Source organism: Neovison vison, chromosome 11 (assembly GCF_020171115.1).
Source record: "Neovison vison isolate M4711 chromosome 11, ASM_NN_V1, whole genome shotgun sequence".
NCBI classification, from domain to species: domain Eukaryota; kingdom Metazoa; phylum Chordata; class Mammalia; order Carnivora; family Mustelidae; genus Neogale; species Neogale vison.
In genome coordinates, this window is record NC_058101.1 from 126,031,802 (window position 1) to 126,050,943 (window position 19,142).

Below are 19,142 nucleotides of genomic sequence, written 5' to 3' on the forward strand. Positions count from 1 at the left end.
TTTCTTTTTCTTTTTCTTTTTTAAGATTTTATTTATTAATTTATTTATTTGACAGAGAGAGTGAGAGAGCAAAAGGGGGAACACAAGCAGGGGGAGTGGGACAGGGAGAAGCAGGCTTCCTGCTGAGCAGGGAGCCAAATGTGGGGGCTCTATGTAGGGGCTCCATCTGGACCTCTGGGATCATGACCTAAGCTGAAGGCAGATGCTTAACAACTAAGCCACCCAGGTGCCCCTGGAAGCAGTTTCTTTTTTTAATCCCTGGCTCAGGAAGTGCCTTTAGGCCCCGACTGGCAGGACTATTATTTAAGAGCATCATGCTCTCTGGCTGCTTTTTCCAGTTTTGAGATCTATGTGCTTCACTTTTCCCAGAAGGAGCAGAATACATGATAAGCAAAGCTCTAAGAAAACATCTTGGCTTGGGAAGTAAGTCGAAAACCCAAAGCAAAACTGATGCCCATTCATTGGAGGTTTTTGACACACACACACCTCACTAGCTCATTAGCATGACACATCCCCAGGGGATGAGTGTCCTGTGTTAGACTAAGGAAAACTACCAGGACATGCCCCTACTGGGCTCCTTCGCAAGAGGCATATTATTTTTCTCACACCATATTTTGCAGCTTTAAGTTATAAAAAAGGAAGAACTACCAGAGGAATCAAGACAAGGTTTTATGTGTTACAATATTTGAAAGACAAGAGGGTGCTTTACTGACTGAAGTATACATTTCATTCATTGGCCATTATTTGAAAAATTTACAAACACAGCTTTGCCCACAGAGAGCTTGCTTTTCAATAGGTCAGTAGGTCATGCTGCCTGGGAATATATCTCTTAAAATTTAAAGCTGCTAGATGTTCACATATTTATATTTGCATATAAAAATTCTCATCCTGAGGAAATGCTTTCATTTACAAGTAATATTCTATTAAGACGATGATGTTTTTAAACTCTATTTTAACTCTGCTCTACAGGAACCCCCTGAAATAGTGTTGTCATCCTTGTCAAGGAAAATTCTTGGGAACTTTAACCACAGGAGCTCTGGGGTTGTTTCCATGTTGGGTGCTTAGAGATAAAAAGTGTTAAAGCATTTCCAACTCTCTGTATAAGGCATTCATTTAATCAGTGATTACTTTTTAACATGCCCTGCCATGAAAGGAAATAGGAACAACTCAACCTGTATGACATTTGAAGAACTGGTAGAAAATTACCTGAGCGTGGTTTTCCTTAATAGTTTCTTCTGTCAGGTGCTTTGCTGAGTAGATTTCAAGGGCTTTGCCTACCTCCTCAGTAATCTGCCTAAATCTATCCTTCCCTTCCTTCTTTCTCTCTCTGTCTCTCTTTTCCTTTCTATAAATACATAATTAAATGGAAACATACTACCCCTACTTAATTAACCATTCTATTAAAAGCTAAAACTATTGAAACTCATATTCTCCACTCCTTACTTGGCAGCTGAAACTCATGTCAAGCAAGGAATGTAAGAGAATATATAAACAGTTTGAAGTGCAACAGTTTGAAGCCTATTATATAATTGTGTCAGGAAGAGGTACCCATCCAAAGAATTCTCAATAAGACAACTTTACTACCTTGAAATATCTGTTTCTCACATTTAACCATCAGAATGATCTATAGGTGCTTGCTAAAATGCAGATTCCCAGGACCTACCAATACCCAAAGAGTCTGATTTGATCTGTTTGAACTAGGACTCTTTATTTCATATAATTAAGAAGCTCTTTGCAGATGACCAGGATGATTCATACCTCAGGATTATGAGCCAGATGGCCCGAGACAGTCCTGCTTTAGCCACTCACTAGCTGTGTGCTTTTGGGAAAGTTACTTAATCTTCCTATTCCTCAAATTTCTCATGTGTTAAGCAAATATAATAATAGTGCTTACCTCGAAGGATTACTGGAAGAAATGACTGACTAATGTATTTAGAATTGCTTGGCTCATATTTAACTTTAACATCCTACCATGCCAACTCTTATGATTCTTCGAGAACATTAAAATGTTACAATCCCAGAAAAGAAGTCATTCATCCTCCTTTTTTTTTTTTTTGAATTTTATTTATTTATTTGACAGACAGAGATCACAAGTAGGCAGAGAGGCAGGCAGAGAGAGAGAGAGCTGGAAGCAGGCTCCCTGCTGAGCAGAGAGCCCAATGCGGGGCTCAATCCCAGGACCCTGGGATCATGACCTGAGCTGAAGACAGAGGCTTTAACCCACTGAGCCACCCAGGCACCCCTCATTCATCCTTCTTTTAATGACTTTGATTGTGGACATTGTTTTCAAATCAACTTCACTGAAATAAATTTACATACAAGAAAATACACTTGGGGCGCCTGGGTGGCTCAGTGGGTTAAAGCCTCTGCCTTCAACTCAAGTCATGATCTGGGGGTCCTGGGATAGAGTCCCCCATTGGGCTCTCTGCTCAGCGGGGACCCTGCTTCCTCCTCTCCTCTGCCTACCTCTCTGCCTACTTGTGATCTTTGTCTATCAAATAAATAAATAAAATCTTAAAAAAAATACACTCATTTTAAGTGTGTAGTTGGATGAGTTTTAATACATGTATTAATGACCATACACAATAACCACCACCACAATCACGATAGAAAACATTTTTATCACCCAAACAGTCATGTGTGCCCCTCTGGCATCTTCCTATCTTGGCTGCCAACAGCTCCTCGGTCATCACAGATTAACTTTGCCATTTCCTGAATTGCATACAAATGGAATCATGCAGTATGTATACTTTTATGTCTTTTTTTTTTGCCCCCCAGCACAATGTTTCTGAGATTCATCCTTGGGATTCCTTCTCTACTGTTGAGTGGTATTCCATTATACGAATGTACCATAATTTGTTCATCCACTTATCTGTTGCTGGATATTTGAGTTGTTTCCAGTGTGGGGCTATTACAAGTAGTCCAAATAATCTATTAATTTGGCATTAATTTGGCTGGCATTAATTTTCCTATTCGAAAGACAGAAAAGTAAAAGACTCAAAAAACAGAATCTGTCTGTATCTGGTCAATTATTTTGAAAAGCCTAGAAATCTTGTAAATACAGGGTAGGGTTGGAGACCAAGCTAAAGTAGAAATTGCAATATTGAAAATTAAGTGTGTTTTGAACTAAATTACAGTGAGAGATAGTTCATAGCTATGGACTTTTTGTTTTGTTTTTATAAACATAATGTCTTTGTAGAGCTGAACTGTTCCTTTTAAATGTGTCAATTTTTACTCATGGGAAATATTTTTTACCGGGTAGAGTTACACTCAATAAATACCTTTGAGTAAGTTTTTCAAGTCTTTCTTTTGAAGTCTCCATTAACCCATTCATCTTAGGGACTTCCGTGTCAATGTCTCCTTTCTACATTTTCTTTTCAATTTCCTAAAGTCAACAGCAGGAATTATCTGGAGGTCTATAGGCTACTACTTTGGCCTCCTTTCAAAGCACATTTCTTGGAATACTATCGATGCTGTATAATTATATCAGGCTAAAAGAGTCAAAATGACTAGTACTTTAAGATATGAAATTAAGATATGGGGATGTCCCATATCAGTATGTTCAGCAAATTTTTCAAATACAAGAATCAGTAAGTCCTCTCCGTTTTCACCCAAGTACAAGGATGTTACATTTATCTGGAAAATGATGGCAAGGCATTTTTCACAGTCTAGATAAACTGAAGATTTCCTAAATCACCAATCCTGGTTCCATTTTGTTTCGTGATTCTTCCTTTCAATTTCTCTCTCCTTTCACATTCTATAGTAAGCGGCAAGAAAAACCCAAGTCATGCCTTCCAACACTTTTCTTAGAAATCTCTTCCACTAGAGGTGCCTGGGTGGCTAAGTCATTAAGTATCTGCCTTTGGCTCGGGTCATGGTCATGATTCTAGGGCACTGGGATTAAGCCCCACATTGGGCTCACAGCTCAGTGGGGAGCCTGCTTCTCACTCTCTCACCTCCCTGCTTGTGCTCCTGCTCTTGTTCTCTCTCACAAATAAATAAATATAATATTAAAAAATATATCTCTTTCTACATATCCAGATTCTGCCTTTCTGGTACTTGCAGACCATAATTCAGCTAAATTTCCTGCCATACGGCTTTTCCTCCAGTTTCCAGTAACAGATTCCTCCTTTCCAGCTATATTGTCCCTGGTATCACTTTTAACATCATAATTCAAACCAGCAGTCAGATCATGACATATTAAGTATTCTCCAGAATGATACAGGCTCTCTCTACCACATGCCCACTTCTCTACCACATTCTGGAGTCCTTGCTAGCAGAGTTAACATACATATGTCCACTAACACTGCATTCAAGCAACTGAGGCTTTTTAAATTTAGGAATTAAAGGAAATTTAGGACTTAAGGAAAAAGATAATGAAATTATCATTCTTCCAGCCTTTGTCACTGCCCCATTTCAAAGCTACCTTCACATTTCTAGGTGTTTGTTACAATAGCACCTCACACTCCAGTACCAAAATTGGCACTCATTTCCCATCGCCACTGTAACAAACAACCGCAGACTCAGTTTCTTCAAGTAACACAGATTAAGACTCTGAGATGAGTCTTACCAGATTAAAATCAAAGTGCTGGCATGGCTGCTTCTTTTCCGGAGGCTTTCAGGGAGAATAGGTTTCCCAGGCTTTTCCAGTTTCTAGAAGCTGCCCACATGCCTCGGTGATAATTCCTTTGCATCGTCCAAGCCAGCAATTCCTGGTCAAGTCTTTCTCATGTTGCATCACTCTGACTCTGACCCTGACTCTCTTGCCTCCATTTTTCATTTATAAGGACCGTTGTGATTATAGCATGCCCATATGGATAATCTGGGATAACCTGCCACATCTCAAGTTCTGTTGACTAGCAATCCTAGTTCTATGTGCAACCTTAACTTCCCCTCCCCCTATGCCTCGTGGCATAATATAGTCATAGTTTTCTGGGGTGGCATGGGAACCTTGGGGCAGAGAGGGCACATCATTTTGCCTACCACTCTATTTACTGATAACAAACACCACCGGTTTGAGAAAAAGTATAAACATTTCTGTCACCATCAGAATCTCTTAGAGCCGCAACTGCTTCATGAATGTTGATACCAAGACGAGACATTTAGGGACCTCCAACCCTACATGGTCTGTTTTTCCTAATTGAAACTTCACATTTTTTTTTTTTAAGATTTTATTTATTTATTGATAGGCAGAGACACATGAGAGAGGGAACACAAGCAGGGGGAGTGGGAGAGGGAGAAGCAAGCTTCCCCCGAGCAGAGAGCCCAATATGGGGTTTGATCACGATCTGAGAATCATGATCCACATGAAGGCAGATGCCCAACGACTGAGCCACCCAGGTGCTCTTAAGGTTTTACCTCTTTATTTGTCAGAGAGAGAGAGAGGGTGGGAGAGCACAAGCAGGCTTCCTGCTGAGCAGGGAGCCCAATGCAGGGCTCTATCCTAGGATCCTGGGGTCATTACCTGAGACAAAGGCAGATGCTTAACTGACTGAGCCACCCAGGTGTCCTGAAACTTCACATTCTAAAACAGACATTTTGGAGTACTAACACAGTCCCAGTAATGACAAGTTAGCAATGTGAATTTTATCTAACTAGCTGTATTTAAAACAAATTGAAAGTAAATCATCTTAAGAAGAAAAGGAGGGGAAGAAGTCGTAAAGAAGAAACAGATAATGAAGTTATCATTCTTATGTTTGACAAGTTATCATGATTTGATAAACAGTACACTCAAGTGGTTTGTCTGTTTGCTAAAAAATAAAGTGAAGTTCTGCCCCTGACACATTAAAAACATATACAATAATGTTCAATGTTTTTCATATCTTCCCTCCAGCTACATTGCTCCCATCCTTGTTTCTCTCTCAGTTCCCTTTGGTTTATCAATTTGTGTTTGGTTTATGAACTAGACCAAGAACCTATTAGAGATGAATCAATTAGCCCCATTACTTTATTAAAACTGACTTGGTAATAACTTCACAGAAAAAAAAAAGAGAAAATACTAGACCTAAAAATCTCTGGGTTTAAACAGATTCATTGAATCTGTTTTCACATCTAGCATACTTAATGTGTTGATATTAGATCAGTGCTTCTGAAACTATAATATGCATAGGAATCAACTGAAGATTTTGTTAATGAATATTCTGATTCTGTAGGTTTGGAATGAGGTTCATAACTCTATTTCTGAGAGGAGGACAAGTCATGCTGATTCTGCTGATATGCAGACTACACTCTGAGTAGCAAAACATTAGATCACATCTCTGGTTTCCATTGTCTTTTGGGAGTGTGAAAAGAATACACATTTGAATGCTTTTGTGCCATTGTCAGTTATGGGCACAGGAAAAAAACCCAAAGCATTTTTTTAAAAACCAAAATATTTTGAGAAGAAAAACTTGTTTTTCTGCCAAAGATGCTAGGGCTACCAAGGATTACTGTCAACCCAACACTTGTCCTTGTTAACTTTTTATTAAGTTATCATGACAAATTTCCTATTCTCCATAAAGCGGAGGCCAGTGGGTCTTAACCTACACATTACCTAGAAGGCAGAAGAATGGACCTGGAAGATGATGAAATATTCATATATTCATTCATCCACTCTATAGTTATTTTACTGAATTCCTCTTATGAACCATGTTCATTGCTAGGCACTTAGGCTGCAAAGATTCCTTCCCTAACAACAAGGAACTCTTAGCAATTTTTTAGGGCATATCAAACATCCAGAGTAGAACATATGCTTCATGATCACCTGGCACCCTAGATTGGTTATTTTTCCCACATTCTGCATTGCCTGACAGTCACAAAGGATGGGAGAAGGAGAATACAAGCCCTCTCTCTAGTTGAGAGTCTATTCTTGGTAAAACTGAGTAGCCTGGGAGACAGAGATTACTGAGGATAAATGCAGTACTTGGGAAGGACTTTGGTGTGCACTGGGATATAAAGATGGTAAAGGCAGAAATGAATGAGTTAAGCAAGTCATGTGCCAGGATGACAGGAGTATTGACAAGAGTAAAGGAACACAAAAACAAAAACACAGATTTTATACAAGCTTACAGTCATGCAACTGGAAGACAGGCCAGTGGGGCCATTTGGCCCCAACTGATTTTTCCACTTTATCTTCCTAGACTTTTGTTTGTTTGTTTTTCATTTACTTCCTATTTCTATCTATTGACATCACTCTCTGTTTTTTGACTATTGGTCTTCATGCCTTCTCACCTCCATGCCCTTGTTCACAAGTTTCCCTCTGCCTGAAAACAAAACAAAACAAAGAAAAATCTCCTTTGATTAAGGAGTCAATTCCATTTACAGTTGCACCCAAAATCATAAGATACCTCGGAATAAACCCAACTGAAGAGACAAAGGATATGACTATAGAACAGTCATGAAAGAAACTGAGGAAGACACAAAGAGATGGAAAAGCATTCTGTGCCAATGGATTGGAAGAACAAATATTGTTAAAATGTCTATGCCACCTAGAGCAATCTAAGTAATCTAATTCAATGAAAGTTCTATCAAAATACCATCAAGTTTTTTCACAGAACTGGAACAAATAATCCTAAAATTTGTATGGGACCAGAAAGGATACTAAACAACCAAAGGAATGTTGAAAAAGAAATCCAAAGCTGGTGGCATCACAATTACAGACTTCAAGCTCTATCACAAAGCTGTCATCATTAAGACAGTATAGTACTGACACAAAAACAGACACACAGATCAACAGAACAGAACAGAGAGCTCAGAAATGGACCCTCAACTCTATGGTCAACTAATCTTCAACAAACCAGGAAAGAATGTCCAGTGGAAAAAAGACAGTCTCTTCAACAAATGGTGTTGGGAAAATTGGCGAGCCAGATGCGGAAGAATGAAACTGGACCATTTCCTCACACCACACACAAAAATAGACTAAAAATGGATGAAAGACCCTAGAGTGAGACAGGAATCCATCAAAACCCTAGAGGAGAACACAGACAACAATCTCTCTGATCTCAGCTGCAGCAACTTCTTGCTAGACACATCTCCAAATACAAGGGAAATGAAGACAAAGAGAAAGTAATAATATCTGATAGAACTAAATGTTTTATCAAATAAAGAACTGGTATCCAAAACCTATGAAGAACATATCAAAGTCAACACCAAAAGAACAAATAATCCAATCAAGAAATGGCCAGAGGACATGAACAGACATTTCTACAAAGAAGACATCCAAATGGTCAACAGACACATTGAAAAATGCTCAACATCACTCGGCATCTGGGAAATATAAATCAAAACTACAATGAGATTCCACCTCACACCAGTCAAAATGGCTAAAATCAATAAGTCAGGAAATGACAGATGTTGGTGAGGTTGTGGAGAAAGGGGAACCCTCCTACACTGTTGGTGGGAATGCAAGCTGGTGTGGCCACTCTGGAAAATGATATGGAGGTTCCTTAAAAAGTTGAAAATAGAGCTACCCTATGACCCAGTAATTGCACTACTGGGTATTCACCCTAAAGATACAAATACAGTGATCCGAAGGGTCATGTGCACCCAAATGTTTATATTATAGTAGCAATATCCATAATAGCCAAACTATGGAAAGAGCCCAGATGTCCATCAACAGATGAACAGATAAAGAATATATATATATATATATATATATATATATATACACACACACACTACTTAGCCATCAAAAAAGGAAAGAGATCTGACCATTTCCAAAGATGTGGATGGAACTAGAGGGTATTATGCTTAGCGAAATAAGCCAATTAGAGAAAGACATTTATCATATGATTTCACTCATATGTGGAATTTAAAAAACAAAACAGAGACAGGAAAAATAAAACAAGATGAAATCAGAGAGTAAGACAAACCATAAGAGACTTTTATTTTATTTTATTTTATTTATTTGACAGACAGAGATCAGAAGTAGGCAGAGAGGCAAGCAGAGAGAGAGGGGGAAACAGGCTCCCTGCTGATCAGAGAGCCCAACTGGGATCATGAACTGAGCAAAAGGCAGAGGCTTAATCCACTGAACCACCCAGGCACCTGAGACTTTCAATCATAGGAGACAAACTGAGGGTTGCTGGAGGAGAGGGGTGGGAGGATGGGTAACTGAATGATGGACGATAAGGAGGACATACAATGTGATGAGCACGGAGTATTGTATGAGACTGGTGAATCATTGATCACTACCTTTGAGAAACCAATAATATGTTATATGTTAATTAATTGAATTTTTTTTTCCTTTTTAAAAAAAAATTAAATTTCTTTTCAGTATACCAGAATTCATTGTTTATGTACCACACCCAGTGTTCCATGAAATACGTGCCCTCCATAATACCCGTCACCAGGCTCACCCAACCTTCTACCCCCACCGCTTCGAAATCCTCAGATTGTTTTTCAGAGTCCACAGTCTCTCATGGTTCATCTCCCCCAGCTCCCTTCTCCTCTCCATCTCCCCATGTCCTTGTGTTATTTCTTATATGCTCCACAAATAAGTGAAACCATATGATAATTGACTCTCTCTGCTTGATCTCAGAGTCCTGGGATCAAGGCCCGCATCAGGCTCTCTGCTCAGTAGGGAGCCTGCTTCTTCCTTTCTCTCTCTGCCTGCCTCTCTGCCTACTTGTGACCTCTCTTTCTCTGTCAAATAAATAAATAAAATCTTTAAAAAAACAAAAAACAAAAGTTGGGTATTCATCCTTTCTGATGGAGGCATAATACTCCATAGTGTATATGGACCACATCTTCCTTATCCATTCATCCGCTGAGGGCATCTTGGTTCTTTCCACAGTTTGGTGACCATGGCCATTGCTGCTATGAATATTGGGGTACAGATGGTCCTTCTTTTCACTACATCTGTATCTTTGGGGTAAATACCCAGTCGTGAAAATGCAGGGTCATGGGGAAGCTCTATTTTTAATTTCTTAAGGAATCTCCACACTGTTTTCCAAAGTGGCTGCACCAATTTGCTTTCCCACAAACAGTGTCAAAGGATTTCCCTTTCCCTTCAGCCTCTCCAACACACATTATTTACTGTCTTGTTAATTTTGGCCATTCTAACTGGTGTAAGGTGGTATCTCAATGTGGTTTTGATTTGAATCTCCCTGATGGCTAGTGATGATGAACATTTTTTCATGTGTCTGTTAGCCATTTGTGTGTCTTCATTGGAGAAGTGTCTGTTCATATCTTCTGCCTATTTTTGACATGATTATCTGTTTTGTGTGTGTTGAGTTTGAGGAGTTCTTTATAGATCCTGGATATCAGCCATTTTTCTGTACTGTCATTTGCGAATATCTTCTCCCATTCCGTGGGTTGCCTCTTTATTTTGTTGACTGTTTCCTTTGCTGTGCAGAACCTTTTGATTTAGATAAAGTCCCCAAAATTCATTTTTGCTTTTGTTTCCTTTGCCTTTAGAGACATAGCTTGAAAGAAGTTGCTGTGGCTGATATCGAAGAGGTTATTGCCTATGTTCTCCTCTATGATTCTGATGGAGTCCTGCCTCACATTGAGGTCTTTTATCCATTTTGAGTTTATCTTTGTGTACGGTGAAAGAGAATGGTCAAGTTTCATTCTTCCTCATATAGTTGTCCAATTTTCCCAGCATCACTTATTGAAAAGACTCTCTTTTTTCTACGGTGTATTTTTTCCCTGCTTTGTCAAAGATTATTTGACCAGAGCTGAGGGTCCACATCTGGGCTCTCTACTCTGTTCCACTGGTCTATGTGTCTGTTTTTATGTCAGTACCATGCCGTCCTGGTGATCACAGCCTTGTAGTAAAGCTTGAAATAAGACAACGTGATGCCCTCAGTTTTGTTTTTCTTTTTCAACATTTCCTTAGCAATTTAGAGTCTCTTCTGGTTCCATACAAATTTTAGGATTGTTTGCTCCAGCTCTTTGAAAAATGCTGGTGGAATTTTGATTGGAATGACATTGAAAGTATAGATTGCTCTCGGCAGTATAGACATTTTAACAATGTTTATTTTTCTGATCCATGAGCATGGAAAGGTCTTCCATCTTTTTGTGTCTTCTTCAATTTCTTTCATGAGTGTTCTAAAGCTCCTCGAGTACAAATCCTTAATCTCTTTGGTTAGGCTTATTCCCAGGTATCTTGTGGTTCTTGGTGCTATAATAAATGGAATCGATTCTCTAATTTCCCTGTCTGTATTTTCATTGTTAGTGTATAAGAAAGCAACTGATTTCTGTACAGTGATTTTGTATCCTGCCACATTACAGAATTGCTGTATAGGTTCTAGCAGTTGAGAGTGGAGTCTTTTGGGTTTTCCATATAAAGTATCATGTCATCTGTGAAGAGAGAGAGTTTGACTTCTTCACTGCCAATTTCAATACCTTCTATTTCTCTTTGTTGTCTGATTGCTGTTGCTAGGACTTCTAATACTATGCTGAACAGGAGTGGTGAGAGTGGGTATCATTGTCGTGTTCCTGATCTCAATGGGAAGGCTGTGAGCTTTTTCCCATTGAGGATGATATTTGTTGTGGGTTTTTCTTTTTAAGATTTTATTTCTTTATTTGACAGACAGAGATCACAAGTAGGCAGAGAGGCAGGCAGAGAGAGGAGGAAGCAGGCTCACTGCTGAGCAGAGAGCCCGATACGAGGCTCGATCCCAGGACACTGAGAACATGACCTGAGCCGAAGGCAGCGGCTTAAGCCACTGAGCCACCCAGGCACCCCAAAAGGAAAATATCTTTTATTTCATCTTTTCATAATGACCAAATTTTTAAGAACTAACTTTAATGTTGCTCCATTATGAAGCGTTTCTCCTATCAGAAGATATCTCTTCTTCCTCTGGGCTTTTATATCACTGGATTTATTTTTAAAAAATAGTGGCGGGGGGGGCACCTGGGTGGCTCAGTGGGTTGAGCCTCTGCCTTCGTTTCAGGTCATGATCTCAGGGTCCTGGGATTGAGCCCCGCGTCGGGCTCTCTGCTCAGCAGGGAGCCTGTTTCCCTTCCTCTCTCTCTCTGCCTGCCTCTCTGCCTACTTGTGATCTCTGTCTGTCAAATAAATAAATAAAATCCTTAAAAAAAAATAGTGGCAGGATACAAAGTCAATGTACAGAAATCAGTGGCTTTCTTATACACTAACAATGAAAATACAGACAGGGAAATTAGAGAATCGATTCCATTTACTATAGCACCAAGAAGCATAAGATACCTGGGAATAAACCTAACCAAAGAGGTAAAGGATCTGTACTCAAGGAAGTACAGAACACTCATGAAAGACATTGAAGAAGACACAAAAAGATGGAAGACCATTCCATGCTCTTGGATCGGAAGAATAAACATTGTTAAAATGTCTATACTGCCTAGAGCAATCTATACTTTTAATGCTATTCCGATCAAAATTCGACCAGTATTCTTCAAAGAGCTGGAGCAAATAATCCTAAAATTTGTATGATATCAGAAGAGACCCCGAATCGCTAAGGAAATGTTGAAAAACAAAAATAAAACTGGGGCATCACGTTACCTGATTTCAAGCTTTACTACAAAGCTGTGATCACCAAGACAGCATGGTACTGGCATAAAAACAGACACATAGACCAGTGGAACAGAGTAGAGAGCCCAGATGTGGAACCCTCAACTCTATGGTCAAATAATCTTCGACAAAACAGGAAAAAATATACAGTGGAAAACAGACAGTCTCTTCAATAAATGGTGCTGGGAAAACTGGGCAGCTATATGTAGAAGAATGAAACTCGACCATTCTCTTACACTGTACACAAAGATAAATTCAAAATGGATAAAAGACCTCAATGTGAGACAGAAATCTGTCAGAATCCTAGAGGAGAACATAGGCAGTAACCTCTTCGGTATCAGCCACAGCAACTTCTTTCAAAGTATGTCTCCAAAGGCAAAGGAAACAAAAGCAAAGATGAACTTTTGGGACTTCATCAAAATCAAAAGGTTCTGCACAGCAAAGGAAACAGTCAAGAAAACAAAGAGGCAACCCACGGAATGGGAGAAGATATTTGCAAATGACAGTACAGACAAAAGGTTGATATCCAGGATCTATAATGAACTCCTCAAACTCAACACACAAAAAACAGACAATCATATCAAAAAATGGGCAGAAGATATGGACAGACACTTCTCCAATAAAGACATACAAATGGCTGTCAGACACATGAAAAAATGTTCATCATCACTAGCCATCAGGGAGATTCAAAAACTACATTGAGATATCACCTTACACCAGTTAGAATGGCCAAAATTAGCAAGACAGGAAACAACATGTGTTGGAGAGGATGTAGAGAAAGGGGAACCCTCCTACAGTGTTGGTGGGAATGCAAGTTGGTGCAGCCTCTTTGGAGAACAGTGTGGAGATTCCTCAAGAAATTAAAAATAGGGGGCGCCTGGGTGGCTCAGTGGGTTAAGCCGCTGCCTTCGGCTCAGGTCATGATCCCAGGGTCCTGGGATCGAGTCCCGCATCGTGCTCTCTGCTCAGCAGGGAGCCTGCTTCCTCCTCTCTCTCTCTGCCTGCCTCTCTGCCTACTTGTAATCTCTCTCTGTCAAATAAATAAATAAATAATCTTTAAAAAAAAAAAATAGAACTTCCCTATGACCCTGCAATTGCACTCCTGGGTATTTACCTCAAAGATACAGATATAGTGAAAAGAAGGGCCATCTGTACCCCAACGTTTATAGTAGCAATGGCCACGGTCGCCAAACTGTGGAAAGAACCAAGATGCCCTTCAACAGATGAGTGGATAAGGAAGATATGGTCCATATACACTCTGGAGTATTATGCCTCCTTCAGAAAGGACGAATACCCAACTTTTGTAGCAACATGGACGGGACTGGAAGAGATTATGCTGAGTGAAATAAGTCAAGCAGTTATCATATGATTTCACTTATTTATGGAGCATAACAAAAAGCATGGAGGACATGGGGAGTTAGAGAGAAGGGGGTTGGGGTAAATTGGAAGGGGAGATGAATCATGAGAGACTATGGACTCTGAAAATCAATCTGAGGGGTTTGAAGTGGCGGGGGCGGGGTGGGAGGTTGGGGTAACAGGTGGTGGGTATTATAGAGGGCACGGATTGCATGGAGCACTGGGTGTGGTGAAAAAATAATGATACTGTTATGCTGAAAATAAATAAATGAAAAAAAAAATAAAGGGAAGGAGAAAGAAAATAGTAAGAAATTCTCTCTCAATTATGTTGTCCACTGAAAGAAAGCCACGCTCATTAGGTAGGTTCATCAATGCGTTCGTTATTCATTGTCTCCCTGAGGACTATAGCCTGGGTAGTATTTCAGATTGCTCTGAAGAATGTCTTCAAAGCTTGTGAGCTACAGGGGATTATAGATACAAAAGGCGAAGGGTGCATATGTAGTTGTTCTCCCAATACTCATACATCATAAGGTATAATTCAGTTGTGAAAATATATATGCAGTTGTAAAATATAATACAGTTGTAAAAATTTTTTTCTGCTTTCTAAATAGACACAAGAAAGACCCTTAGTCCTCTTAATATGTTATGTTTCTATCATATTTGATTATTTAAAACTATTGTTTGCATACCTCTACTTAACTGGTTTTCTAGTTCTTCCTGTTCTTGATTTCTCCCTGAGATAACCTGAGACAATCCCACAAGGCTGACATAGTCACCTACTGCAGAATTAATTAGTGCACAGTGGTGGTCCTGGGTTTAAAGAAGGAACACATAATAATCAGCATTAATTATGGATTCACAATGAAACAGCATAATGAGATTTTTTTTAAGTCGGAAAACTGACCCAAAATGAATATCAGAACTCACTTTTCTGTGCTGGAATTCTCTCTCTCTCTCTCTTTCTCTCTGTCACACACACCACCACCACCACCACCACCACCACCAGAATTAAATGCACTGAACCAAGCAGAATCAGGACTTTACTGGGAAGATGCATAAGCTTTGCAACCGCAGAATCGCATTTGCAGAGCCTTAGATTGGCTTTAAAATCTGTAAAACAGGAAAAGAAAACCATCCATTTGGTATTAACTTCCCAGTAGAAATGTTGGAGGTTTTAACTACTGTGAACGACAGTTTTTCTTGATGAGCGCATAGTGCAGATTTTTTTTTTTTTTCCTAAGTGAGCCAAATTTTCCTTGGGTTTCCTCCCTTTTTTGTTTCCTTTCCTTTGTCCCTGTCCCTTCTCTCTGTCTCCACACTGTAACTGCGGGCTGGCGACTTAGCGGCTGGAGAGAGGCCAGGACTCAGTTCCCCTGCCCTAGCCTGGGCGTAGTGGGTGGGACTCTAACACAGAGCATATTTTCCAAAGCAGGTTTCTTTGCAGTTTACCGACTCTTTAGCAGCGCTAAACGCGAGGCCAAAAGGCCAAGAGCAGCCTGGAGCCGCCCCAGGCGACGGACACCTGCCCGGAGTTTGGGGGGCTGGAGGCTGGGGACAGGGGGCAGGGAGCGTCGCGAGCACATCAGCGGGACCCAGACCCCAGTGACCTCACCATGGTTGGTTTTAGTCGCTACTTTCTTTTTCAGTCTTTCGGTGCAGGGAAGGGGAAGGATTCTGACAAGAACTTGATTGAATGCAGTAGGGAAAGGGATTATAAGGGATCGTTTGGAGTCGTCAGGGAGAGGAAGAGAGATAACAGAGACAGGGAGGGACCCCGGCCAGAGCTGACTGTTTGGGAGCAGAGCGGGGAATCCGGTTTGCAAGGCACGTCGCGTCCCGCCCAGCCTGTTGAGCAGGTAGACAGGAGTGAGCCCAAGTGTGAGTACCGCGGTCGCGCGTTTGGTGGATGCACTCGCACCCGAACTGACAGGTGCGGCTGCAGGGTCCCTTCTCCCGCTCACCCTCTCCTGTCCCTGACGCCCACTGTCTTTCCGCGTTCGCAGTGGGGATTTGCCGGGCGCGCCCGGGAGCTGCCCGAGATCCGGAAACGCAGCCGCCGGGTCTGGGAAGCCAACGAGTAAGTGGTCTCTGCATGCCCACGCGGCTCGGGGTTCCCCCAGAGAGGCAGTCCTTCGCCCCCGGCCGGTGGCCTGGGCTCATCCCCTTACCCCTCCCTGGGAAGACTTCTGTGCGCTCCCAGCTGCTCGGCCCCTGGGGGCCGGAGCCCGGTTCCCACGCTGGGGAGGAGCAAAGGAGCAAAGGAGACGGCGCCCGGGGGGCCCTGCTCGGGGCTCGGGAGGAGGGGGGCGGTTTGCGGGGCCCAAGGGAAGAGGACTGAAGGGGGTGGGTGCCGGGCCGTGCAGCGCCAGCGCCGGCGCTCGGAAAGCCAGGGCGTGAGAACGCGCCGGGCGCGCTGGGGCAGCTGCTCTCCCACGGCCGGGGTGCCGGGGCCTTGGGCGCACGCGAGGGTCAGCTGCTGCAGCAAAGGGCGGCCGGGACCTTAGAGCCGGCCGGGGCTCGAGGCCGCGCCCGGGCTTCACCGCAACTTCACCCCGCCGGCTGCTGCGTGGGCGAGCCATTCGCCCTTGTAGGGAGCAAACCGCTACGATAGCAGAATTGCTTAGAGAAAGCAACCAGCAAACTTCCAGCGGGGCTGCTCGGGCTGAACCGAAGAGTAAGAGAGAGAGAGAGAGAGAGAGAGAAAGAGAGAGAGAGTGTGTGTGTGTGTGTGTGTGTACGCGCGCGCGGTCTAATCTGGTAGACCAATTTTCTGTTCTCATTAAGACCGCGGCACTTGGGGAAATGGTGAGCTGGGGATCAGGGCTGTCTCTGCGCGTCGAGGCTGTGCCTGCAGCCTGTTCCTGCTGAGCTAAGCGGCCTCACCGTGGCATTTGTGTGAGGGGCTGCAGTGATTCGTGGTCATGTGATTTCAGGCTATGGATTTCATGCGTCTTTCTTTTGCTCACTTATTTCCTGTGGTTCTTCCTTTTGCACTCGATGAGCAGTTCTCATCTTCCGAAGTAATACAGGTTGGACGCCTTCATGGTAACTGGTCAGAGGCCCCGGGTTTCCAAGGTTCTGAAAACTCTGAGTTTTAAATACAACAGGCCATATTGTGTGTGTGTGTGTGTGTGTGTGCGCGCGCGCGCACACATTTATTCTGTATCAGTAGTGATTTTCCAGGATCAGTCTTCCGATGGTGATATCTTTGTCTCCCAAGTAAGTATACTTGAACTAGTCTTGGTGGGAGCATCATTAACCCTCTGGTTACGTACATAAACATTGAAGCACTTAATGATAGAGGTTTTTATAGCTTGGTTCATAGTGTGGAAGTAATCTGTTGCTTTTCCTAAAATGGCTGTATTTTTCTTCAGGAGTGGTCCTGTCAAGTGCTTTACTATGAAGAGTGGTAAAAAAATCAGTAACAGTAAAAATATAACAACAATCTGAAAATCTGAAATTCCAAAGCAAACTTTAATTTGTCAAAAAGCCCTATAAGCTTCATTACTCTTTAGGTGAGACTCTGTGTAGTCTGTGTTCGTTAAGTTCTTAAGCGATTGAGTCTGTAGATCTCTGTCAAGGAGTCACGAAGCCCTTGATATTGTATGTAAACATTTGAGTCCCTGCATTTTAGGGCGGTGGGTCAGAGTCCTCAGATATACATAGGGATTTTTGACCCAATAGGAAACTAACTACAAAGTTAAAATATAAAAGCTTTACTTTTTCTTGTCAAAACAATAGGCTTTCTACATAAAGCCTGCAGACATAAAATGGTAGGAACAAATCTTGAATAACTCATGTTACAATAATTAAACATTTCATGTAAGATAGGCCCCCTTGTGTGTTTTTAAATGTATCAGGAAACTTAGGTAGAGGAACTTTATTTAGTAGAAATTTGTGATACATAAATAGGTAAATTCTGTTTCTGCTAGTACTGTAAGATCTCTTGCTAGTATGACACAGAAAATTTTTTTTTTTAATTCTATTTTTCTCTATTTGAAACCAAACAGAAATATACTTATACTTGGTGTGGTGTTTCAAAGTGTGTGAATATAAGTAATCCCTTAGAGGCCTTGGTTTTAGATGTCTTGTTTTAGATGGTATAACATATCTAAGATAGTTTTCTGTCATTTAGAGAATGTGGAAGAAAATGTAAAGGTATTTGACTTACATCTGGCAACAGCAAAGGAAAGAGAAATGTGGGCAACTTCATAAGCCTTAGTCCTTATAGTTCTTATAACTATGGTTTATGAAACAATCTTATTTTAAGGCATTATTTTGAAAAACTGTTTTAATATTGCACCAAAAACTAAAGAAGTAATAACTAAAATTAAATTACTTCTGTTATAAATACATCAATAAAATATTATTGTGCCTAAATGTCAACTGTTGTGTCATAGATATTTTTGAAACAAAAATACTTAAATCTTTAGTTAATACCAGGTTTGTTTGTTTTCTTATAAATTAAAATTGGATAACCTTGAATTTTGTCAGAAACCATATCAGGGAGATTAAATCCTGTATTTACATTTGTAGATTACATTTGCTAACAATAATGACTGTAGGGAGGAGAATATTGATTTTTTTTAAAAATAATATCAGTACCCAAAAAATCTCTAGTTAAAATCAAATTTGCCTTAAGAATTAATTTCTCCAAGGAAGGAGAAGTAGAAAGCTAAAGCAGTATTTGAATAAACCAAAAAGTATGTTACTGATGGGAAAAATTTGGGGGGGAAAATTAGATATTGAGAATATTTTCTATATGTCAGATCTGCCAGCAAGTTGCTTAGCTTTTCTTTTTTTTTTTGCTGAAATACATAACTTTTATGGCACTGATTTTTATACCATTTAATTATAGATATTCACCCAAGCTACTTTTCTTAAATACTACTAATTACTTTTCTGCATATTTGCAGATATTTTATTTCATAAAATAGATATTTTATTTCATAAAATAACAATAAAGATATTTTATTGGAAAAAGGATATTTTATTTCATAAAATAACAATAATTTTAGGTTTTAGTCTCTAGGCTTATTCAATAAGTATTTATTAGGTGCCCTATGCAATAGTTTTGAGTATCTCTACCTTGACCTGATACAAGAAGAATTTTTGACAATTTTTAGGTCTTTATATGAACAAATTTGGTTGTCCATAGACTCGTTGACTTATTTGGGGTTAGAATACTGTTTTGACTATCCTGAATCACATTTGCTTATTTTATTTCTCTCAAACAGTTTGGAAGTGTCTGACCTATTTCATATTCTTTTCTCTCTCTTGGGTTCAGGCCAACAGATTTTATCTTCCTATA

General features: G+C 40.6%; 1 protein-coding gene across 6 annotated transcripts in view; it reads left to right on the top strand.

Annotated features, from left to right (window-relative positions):
- Nucleotides 1-15,165: 15,165 nt before the first annotated feature.
- GUCY1A1 (guanylate cyclase 1 soluble subunit alpha 1) overlaps nt 15,166-19,142 on the top strand; it is a 63,537-nt gene continuing 59,560 nt past the window's right edge. The window contains exon 1 of one of the 6 annotated variants that reach the window (XM_044224667.1): nt 15,166-15,447. The gene's annotated coding sequence lies outside the window, so the exon portion shown is untranslated. Of the gene's footprint in view, nt 15,448-15,486; nt 15,710-15,802; nt 15,909-16,417; nt 16,506-16,837; nt 16,861-17,019; nt 17,051-19,142 lie in introns of those variants that run through there. The other 5 variants (XM_044224668.1, XM_044224665.1, XM_044224666.1 and 2 more) reach the window with 5 other exon arrangements.